Raw genomic sequence first — 9441 nt, forward strand, 5'->3', positions numbered from 1 at the left:
CTGAACCGTCATGACACCAGATCAAATGGCGTGTATGAACGCACCCAGTGAGTAGAAGATTAGTGACAGTGGAGACGCTTGCCCGGAAGCCAGTTTACCTACTGTCATTGGGGCTTCACTGGGACGCAATGCTGGATGGCTCAAGAGTTCTCCATTCACCTGAACATAGGAAAAGAACAGCCCTGCTGTATCAGACCAGTGGTCCATCTAGTCCAGCATCCTGTCTCACACAGTGGCCAACCAGTTCCTCTGGAGGGCCAACAACAGGGCATAGAGGCCGAGGCCTTCATGAGAACATAAGAAGAGCCCTGCTGTATCAGACCAGTGGTCCATCTAGTCCAGCATCCTGTCTCACACAGTGGCCAACCAGTTCCTCTACAAAGTTTTCAAAGTTCACCTCAGCAGAAAAGCAGTTGTGGAAAAGAGTTCCCTGCAGAAAGTTTGAGAACTTGCTGCCAAATGATAATAAAATTGCCTTTGCCAAAGAGTCCGTGTCAAAAAGGGGGGGGGAGGAAAAAACAGGGCATCACTTTTCAAACCCCTAACACCGTTTATGGCAAAGAAGGAGCTTTTAAAAGCGTTTTTGTTCTATTATTCATGACCAGATTTTGCCTGCCAGAGACACTTGAAAAACCGCACAGCAGAAAAGGCAAGAACACTGCAGCCCCAACAGCTGTTTCTGCATGGGGGATTCCCCACCATGGAAGACATAGGAACCCCCCACAGGAACATCCCTACAATGTCATGCTCATTCTGAGCACCACATCCAGTCTTCTGGGGGCTTTCTCCTATAATGGGGTTAAAAAAAACCCTTTGATTCCATTCAAACTGCAAAGTCGCTGTAGGTGGGACATCAGTTTGGACACTCTGCCCATCACTACCACGGGGAGAGGAGGAGCTATGTTAAAATGGTGTGGGGCAACTCACAATGGATTGTAATTCCTCTTGGGCCAAGCACACCCTTGGGCTTTCCATGACCAGCTGTGACCCCCACTGTGGGTTCCATCAGTGCAATTGGCACCAAGGGGAGATGAACTGCACCTTCCCCTCTTCCTACAAAATGTACAGGTCATGTCCATGCAGCCAGGGGCTCCCTAATACCAACGGGAACCTGGCGGTGGGGGTGATCACAAACGGACGTTCCTCCCGGTGATCCCCTGTCCCCACCTGCAATGGGACTGTCTCGAATTCACATGGCTCCTTCATCGTGGACCCATCCATTTGGGTGAAAATTAGGGGGTCTTGCAGTCTCACCACCCCCGCTTCTAACCCCGTTACTAAGGAGGGGTTAATGAGGTCCCTCCCTCACCCTGAGTCAATAAGGGCTCTCACACGAATGTGGGTTCCTTGGGTCGGGTTAATAATAGTCAGAGTCACGAAAAAGGGGGGGTAGCTGTGCACTGCTTTTGGCGCCTCCAGGATCGGGCCCTGCTGCTCCGCGCCGCTCATAGCAGGACCTGGCCTTTTCCCACCGGCTCGTTGCCTTCGTCCTCACTGGATTCATCCCCGATTTCTTCCAGGGTGACCTGTAGCGCTTTTGCGAATTTTGGTTTCCCCGCTGGCTTCTTCGCTGGTGTGCTTGGCCATGCCTTGGCTGGTTCCGATTGCGCCAGCTTCCCCGGACTCGATCCCCTGCAGTCGGCTGCGAAATGGGCCCGTTCCCCACACTTTAGCCAGAGCCCTTGTCTCATCCGTTGCTCTCTGGTAGACTCAGCCGGGTGTGCAGATTTCACCTTCAGTTGGGGGACGTTCGGTTTCCCCCCTGCTGCCACGATGTCCAGGCGTAGGGTGCTCAAGTGAGTCTCTGCACTCCCTGCTTCTTGCATCCACGCTGGGAGGGAGATTGGGTCCACTGCACGCGGGACTGTTTCGCGGATCCCTGGGTTCAACCCCACCCGGTGCCAGTAGCAAGCAGAGTGGGGACCGGGCACATGGGCATTCCCACCCATTCCCAAGTGCCTTGCTGCTACTGCTAGGGCTGCCAACCTCCAGGTGGGGCCTGGAGGCCTAGAGTTATTACTGATCTCGAGATAACAGAGATCAGTTCCCCTGGAGCAAATGGCTGCTTTGGAGGGTGGAGTCTATGCCATGATACTCCTCTGAGGTCCCTCCCTTCTGTAAACTCTGCATTTCCCAGGTTCCAACCACAAATCTCCAGCAACTTCCCAACCTGGAGCTGGCAACCCTCGCTACAGTCGTGGTGGGGATGTGCTCTTCACCCCCATGCAGGTGGAGGTGAAGGTATGGAGACCTTTGGAGACTATGGTCCATATTCAGCCCAACCTGGAGCTGGCAACCCTTGCTACAGTCGTGGTGGGGATGTGCTCTTCACCCCCATGCAGGTGGAGGTGAAGGTATGGAGACCTTTGGAGACTATGGTCCATATTCAGCAATCAACTTTGTATTTTCATTTCAGAGGCTTCGCAAAAACAGATCTTGTGTCATGAGGCTTTTGGTGGCTGTGTGTGAGACTGCAGCCGCTGGTCCAGGTTTTTGTTTCATATGAAAATAATATGAAGCTCAAATCATTTGGTCTGCCTCACTCGGCACCGTCTGGTCTGGCTGGAAATGGATCTCCAGGATCTAAGGCAGAGGTGGGCTCTCCGTCTTTGGAGGGTTTTGAACAGTGGTTAGATGGCCATCTGACAGCAATGCAGATTCTGTGAAGTTGGGCAGATCGTGAGAGGGAGGGCAGGAAGGGTTGCCTCAGTGCTTAGTTCTCCTGGCCCTTTCTTACACACCCAGGGAAATGCTAATTTCCACTTTGGGGTCAGGAAGCAATTTTTCTTCAGGCCAGTTTTAACTAGGGATCCTGGAGGGTTTTTTTTTTTTTGCCATCTTCTGGGCATGGAACAGGGGGTAACTGAGTGTGTCTGTGGGTGGGAGGTATTTGTGAATTTCCTGCATAGTGCAGGAGGTTGGACTAGAAGACCCTGGAGGTCCCTTCCAACTCTATGATTCTATTAATGGTCTTTCCCAACATCTGTTGATTCTAAAGATGCCAAAAGTTCAGTATGTGAGATACCCCCCTATGCCTGTATATGTGTGATACCTGAGACCTTCTGCATGCAAAGAATGTGCTCTGTCACTGAACCCTAGCCTCTCCTAGAGACATTTCATCCAGTTCCCCATGAGGAGACTGCAGGTAGCTCCTCTGGGAGATGGTAACGCCCAGAGAGAGATTCTACCTCCATCTCCCAGAAGAGCCAGAAAAGTAGAACCACTCTGGATGCCTAATGTGTGAGGCACCCTCTATGTGTGAATGTTTGCAAAACAACAAAAAGGGTGATTGGTGTGGGGGGACCCTGTAAAGATGCTCCCAAATGAGAACATCAGAACTTTCCCTAGTTGTGCAAACTGGCCATATCTCTGGGTGCCCAGTTCATGTACTACAGCCCAGGACTCCGGTGGTGCTGAGGAAAGGCAGCCCCAAGTTCCCATATCTACCTCTGTAGGACATGAAGACATGAATGAGACACAAATCTGCCTGCGTGCCCCCATTGCCGAATTAGAAACACAGTCGGAGTCCAACGAGTTAGATGGATATCTATTTAATGCATTGAAACAGGGAATACAGGGCTGAATACCTTAGCACCTCAGCAATTCCAAAGCTGTATTCTGCCATAACCAGAAAGGGCAAAAGGTCTTATACCCCAAATGACATCACATATAGTTTACACATTAAAGAATCTCTAATTGGTAAAGGTAAAGGTTCCCTTGCTCGAAAGCCAGTCGAGTCCGACTCTAGGGTTGCGGTGCTCATCTCCGTTTCAAAGCTGAAGAGCCAGCACTGTCCGAAGACATTTCCGTGGTCATGTGGCCGGCACGACTAAACACTGAGGCGCACGGAATGCTGTTACCTTCCCACCAAAGTGGTACCTATTTATCTACTTGCAATTTGTTGCTTTTGAACTGCTAGGTTGGCAGGAGCTGGAACTAGAGATGGGAGCTCACTCCGTCATGTGGCACCCAGGTCTCGAACTGCTGAACTACTGACCTTCCACAGCCTGCAGTTCAGTGTCTTAACCATTTGAGCCACCGCAGCTTCTCTCTAATTGGTACCAAGCAGTTAACATCATACAAGCATAATTTGACTTTAAACCTTACTATTGGTCTCTCCTTATACTGGTCATGTATGTCAGGGATTTCATTTGCTTATCTGCTCTTCAGAGCAATGGGAACATTAGGGAACACACTGAGATCTTTTCTGACCTTAGTGAAGCTAGTTCCTCTTTCCCGTATTTTTGGGGAGCTGGGTGATAAGGGTTGTGATTCACATTTAACTTCGCTCTTGGTGTCCTTGCAGCTTCTCGAATATGCATTCCATTCTTATTGCATCCTAATTCTATCCCCAGAGGCCTCTAATAATGCTTTTCCTGAATATATAACTTCATATACAAAAAGTGAAGTTATAAAATATATATTCTACTGTAAATTTCTCTAATCAGAAAATTCTAGGTTACATACTAAGATCTGGATCTATTATGATTAGACTTTTGAAGGCACAGTGACAGCTGTCAGCATATAAACATGTCAGAACCCACATTCAGAAATCACATTCATTTTTCCCTTGTCCTACATGAATACGATGCCTTCAATGATCACCCTCCGCACAGTGGATATGCAGAATTGTATAAGGTTGCCAGACTAGATGGACCTCTGATCTGAGTCCAGCAGGAACTTATGTTTTAAATTTAATGCCTTCACCAGCAGGTGGCACAGACGATCCACAGTCACAATTCATAATAGAATTACACAAATACAAAGGTAAAAGGTAAAGGTTCCCTTGCTCGAAAGCCAGTCGAATCCGACTCTAGGGTTGCGGTGCTCATCTCCGTTTCAAAGCCGAAGCACCAGCGCTGTCTGAAGACGTTTCCGTGGTCATGTGGCCGGCGTGACTAAACACCAAGGCGCACGGAATGCTGTTACCTTCCCACCGAAGTGGTACCTATTTATCTACTTCCAATTTCTTGCTTTCGAACTGCTAGGTTGGCAGGAGCTGGAACTAGAGATGGGAGTTCACTCCATCATGCGGCACCTGGGTCTCGAACTGCTGAACTACTGACCTTCCACAGCCTGCAGTTCAGCGTCTTAACCACTTGAGCAATTATTTCTATGCAGCGTGAGCAATCCATTGAATTTCAGTTTGCTGTGCATTTCCCCCCACCTTTTTATAGACCTGATTTGTGATTCTTGGGGGGGGGGGACACATACAGACAATTGCAGCTTCAGTCTGTCTTGTGTAGAATTATTGAAGTGTCTCAGGGCAACCATCCCTTTAAATTTCATGATTTCCTTCTCTTTCCAGCATAAGGAACTACTTCCTGGTTCTTTTGAGGTCGGCTTCTTCTTTCTCTGCATCTGTAAATTAATTGTAAATTATCAGTGTGTGTATGTTTGAAAGAGAGAAAGCCAAAACCACTACCTGCTTTTCCAAATTACCTTTATTTCATAATTGATCTAGGATAATCATAAACAATACCATACAAAACTAGGAAGAGTGACTGACGCTGGCGACAAGATGAAAAGCAGTCGATAAACCATCCACCTCCCAAAGGAAACAATAACAGCTAATTAGCCACTGAATTCAGATCAGTTCAGTACCCTTTATTGGCATAGATTAGAAGCATAACAAGAACCACTGAATGCCCTGAAAGAATGGCAAGATATCTGGGAGTAATTAATTAGACTGAAAGCAAAGGAACAAAAGGAAAACTGCAGAGATTAGTGGAACCCTTTCTAAAGGAAACTTCCAGGTATAGAGGGATTTTTGTGGGGAATATTGTGCTACACTATGAGTCATGTAGAACTGCCATTTCATTTTATGAATATGAAAATAGGATGTCTCAGGGCAAAAAAATTCCCAGTATGGAATTATCCAGTGAATGCCTTGGGACTTACTCCCTATTTACTTTGCATAGAAGAGAAGAAGAAGAGGAGATTGGATTTATACCTCGCCCTTCACTCGGAGTCTCTGAGTGGTTTACAATCTCCTTTCCCTTCCCCTCCTCACAACAGACACCCTGTGATGTAGGTGGGGCTGAGAGAGCTCTTTTGAAGACTGCTCATGAGGAAACAGCTCTGAGAGAACTTGTGACTGACCCAAGGTCACACCAGCAGCTGCATGTGGAGGAGTGGGGAATCAAACCTGGTTCTCCCAGATTAGAGTCTGTGCTCTTAACCACTACACCAAACTGGCTCTCGTAGGATGGTAGCTTTAACAATATATACATTATCTTCAATACCAACATATTGTTATTTATATTGTTATTTAACAAGCTTTAACAATATATACATTAACAATATATGCATTATCTTCAGGGTGCAGCTTAGCAACAGGATAAATTGCCCTCAGAGGGTTAATTCTCAGAGAAGTAGCTCCTCTGAAATATATATCAATCAGAAACCTGTTACATTTTAATTCCACTTTTCTCCAAGGAACTCAGGCTACCATTTATGGGTTCAGCTTTCCCCCTCCTCTATTTTACCTTCACAAGAGCCCCGAGAAGTAAGTCAGACTAAGAAAGAGTGAGTTGCCACATGAGCTTCATGGCTCAGAGGGGATGTGAACCCTCACTCCTAGCTTGCCGCTCTGACCACTACACCATACTGCTTGTCTGTGTGAGATCACAGCCACCATAGCTAAAAGCACACAGCCAGAATGGAAACCTTTGAAATCGGCTCCTCCGTCCCTCCCATATGCTGTAGAGTTGTCTGGGCGTCTCACTACTGCCTCTCACTCTGTTCTCTGTAGTAGTATCTCCTTTCCCTTTCCTTCCCCTCAGCCAATGACAACCTCAGTCAATATCAGTGAATCCGAGGGAGTGACCTGAAACTCCAGCCCGGCCTTCTTCTCACAGTCTGGTGGATTCTCAGGCAAAAGCGAAAGGAAAGGAACATGCCTGAGGAGATCCGGTTCTGCTGATCCTCTACAGCTACCCAGTTCGACCCTCTGGAATCCGTTCCGTTGTGGCTGCTGCCCTAGGATGGGAGGAGGAAAGGGAGAAGACCTGCTTCCCTCCCCGTCTCCCTCCAAAAAAGCATCTCACAATGTGCTGCTTGGCTGAATGAACACCACCAGCAAGTTTCGGTGTCTTTCTCATGAGGACTCTTGCCAGTCTGCTGTGGATTGGGACCCTCTTCCTTGCCGTGGGGTGGACTCTCCAGAGTAAGTGTCTTTCTCTCTTCAACCCAGGTCACTCGGTTGAATCCCCCTCTGAATTAATTTTGTGTTCTGGTGATACCTCCTCAAAGGCAAAAATTTCTGACTGTAGCGCTCATTTAGTAGGGAGAGACAGCAGTGGGCAATTTACACCTGTTGATTTTTTCCCCCTGGCATAACAGCAGCTTTGCTGGGTCAGGCCGTGGGTCCGTAGGTCCCGGAGCCTCCTTTCCAGCAGTGTCTAGCCAAATCCTACATCCTCTCCATCAAGTGTCCCCACCTAGTATCTATTTATTAGCCACTTTAGCTATATGAGGCAGCAGCTCATTGGTATAGCTTGTGGCAGTGAGTTCCATCTATTAACTGTGCCTTGTGTGATGAAATACATGTTGTCTGCCCCGAAGGCACCGCCTGCAGACTGAACTATCTGTCCCAAATTCTTGTGAGAACAGGAGAAGAAATCTTTCTGTCCACTTTCTCCACACTATTTGCAATTTGTAAGGACGTCTGTCACGCATCCGCTCCTTCTTTTAAAACTAAATAGCCCCAAACCGTTTCCTTGGAAGAAAAATGCTCCAACCCTTTTTGATCATTTTTATGGTCCCCCCCCCCGCACTTCATTCAGCTCTGTTTTTGAGATGGTCTGACCAGACTACTGAATTCTGAATGCGGCCTAAGCATAGTTTTATATGAAAGGCATTATTAGGGTAGTGGTTTTAATTTCCACCCCTCTCTTTCCCCTTATGAGCATGTCCTTCCTAAAAGCCGGCAGAGGTGATGCTGGGGGAAACGGCTGCAGCTTAAATTTTCCACCCTTCATCTTTTCTCCTCTGCCTTTTGCCTTCCATGCCCTTTTCATTGTGTTGAGAAGTATGGGCATTTGCCAGGCTGTGAGCCAAACTGGAGGCACCATGCACAGTAGGTTGGCGGTTTTATTGACCACTGTAATTGGGCTTGGCATTAAAAGCAAAAACATCCCCCAAATACTCAGGCAATTATTCTCACTGTTTACCGGGACAAGATTTTGAGCATCTGGGATAAAATGTAACATGTTCAAACAACCAGGACTGGAGTCAGGATGGAGCTATCCGCCCCCCCCCCCCCCCGAACACTGTCCTATCAGTGTAGTGTAGCTAGACTGTCGCACTCGGGTTTGGGAGGCTCAGGTTTAAACCGCAGCTCTGTCATGGAAGCTCTATGGGTGACCTTGACTCTGGTCACGGCTTTCTGTCTCTCAGCCTAATTTACCTCACAGGCTTGTTGCTGTGAGGGTAAAATGGAGGACAGGAGAATGATTTTGTAAGCAGCGTTGGTTACAAACGCACATCCATCGGCAGCCCCCGGACCCAAGCAACGCTCCCCCGCCGGTGAGTCCGAGCAACTGGGCAACCCTATCTCCAGGTGACAGATTGGTTCACCTGGAGAAAATGGATGCTTTGGAAGGTGGACTCTATGGCATTATACCCCTTCCCCTCCCCAAACCCCACCCTCTCCAGGCTCCACCTCCCAAGATCTCCAGGTACTTTTCAACCTGGAGCTGGCTACCCTATAAGTCAAGAAGTTTCGTTGCAAAGCAGTGATTTGAACCCAAGTCTTAGTTTGCTCCAGTGGCAGCTGAAGCTCTGGCTCCTCTCCAAGAGACGTCAACATGTGTAGATCGTTGAATGAACAGATATCCATGACCAATATCTCCTTACTTTTTCATGGTTTGCGGACATAGTTTGCCAACGTTTCAATCACCTTCAGATACATTAATGGCAAGTCACTTGCAAGGCGAAACCTTTATTTGTCCAGCATATTTTTATCCCACCCTTCGTCTCCGGAGCTTAGAGCAGCATATATGTTCCTCCCTTCCCTTATCCTCACAACAGCCCTATAAGGTAGGTTAGGCTGAGAGAGAGTGACCGCTGCAAGGGCACCGAGTGAGCCTCATGTTAAAATGGGGCTTTGAACCTGGGTCCCCCAGATCCTAGCTCAACTCTCTCTCTCTCTCTCCCTCTCTCTCTCTCATTATTTTTTGAAAGGGACAGAGAAATAATACAAAGAAAATACAGAAAGGAAAAATGGGGTTACCTAACATAATTAAATATATCATAGATGATCATATGTAACCAAATATAAAAGAATAATATTACATTATCTTCAGGGTGCAGCTTAGCAACAGGATAAATTGCCCTCAGAGGGTTAATTCTCAGAGAAGTAGCTCCTCTGAAATATATATCAATCAGAAACCTGTTACATTTTAATTCCACTTTTCTCCAAGGAACTCAGGCTACCAT

Source organism: Gekko japonicus, unplaced genomic scaffold (genome assembly GCF_001447785.1).
Source record: "Gekko japonicus isolate JY-2015 unplaced genomic scaffold, Gekko_japonicus_V1.1 scaffold1306, whole genome shotgun sequence".
Classification (NCBI taxonomy): Eukaryota; Metazoa; Chordata; class Lepidosauria; order Squamata; family Gekkonidae; genus Gekko; species Gekko japonicus.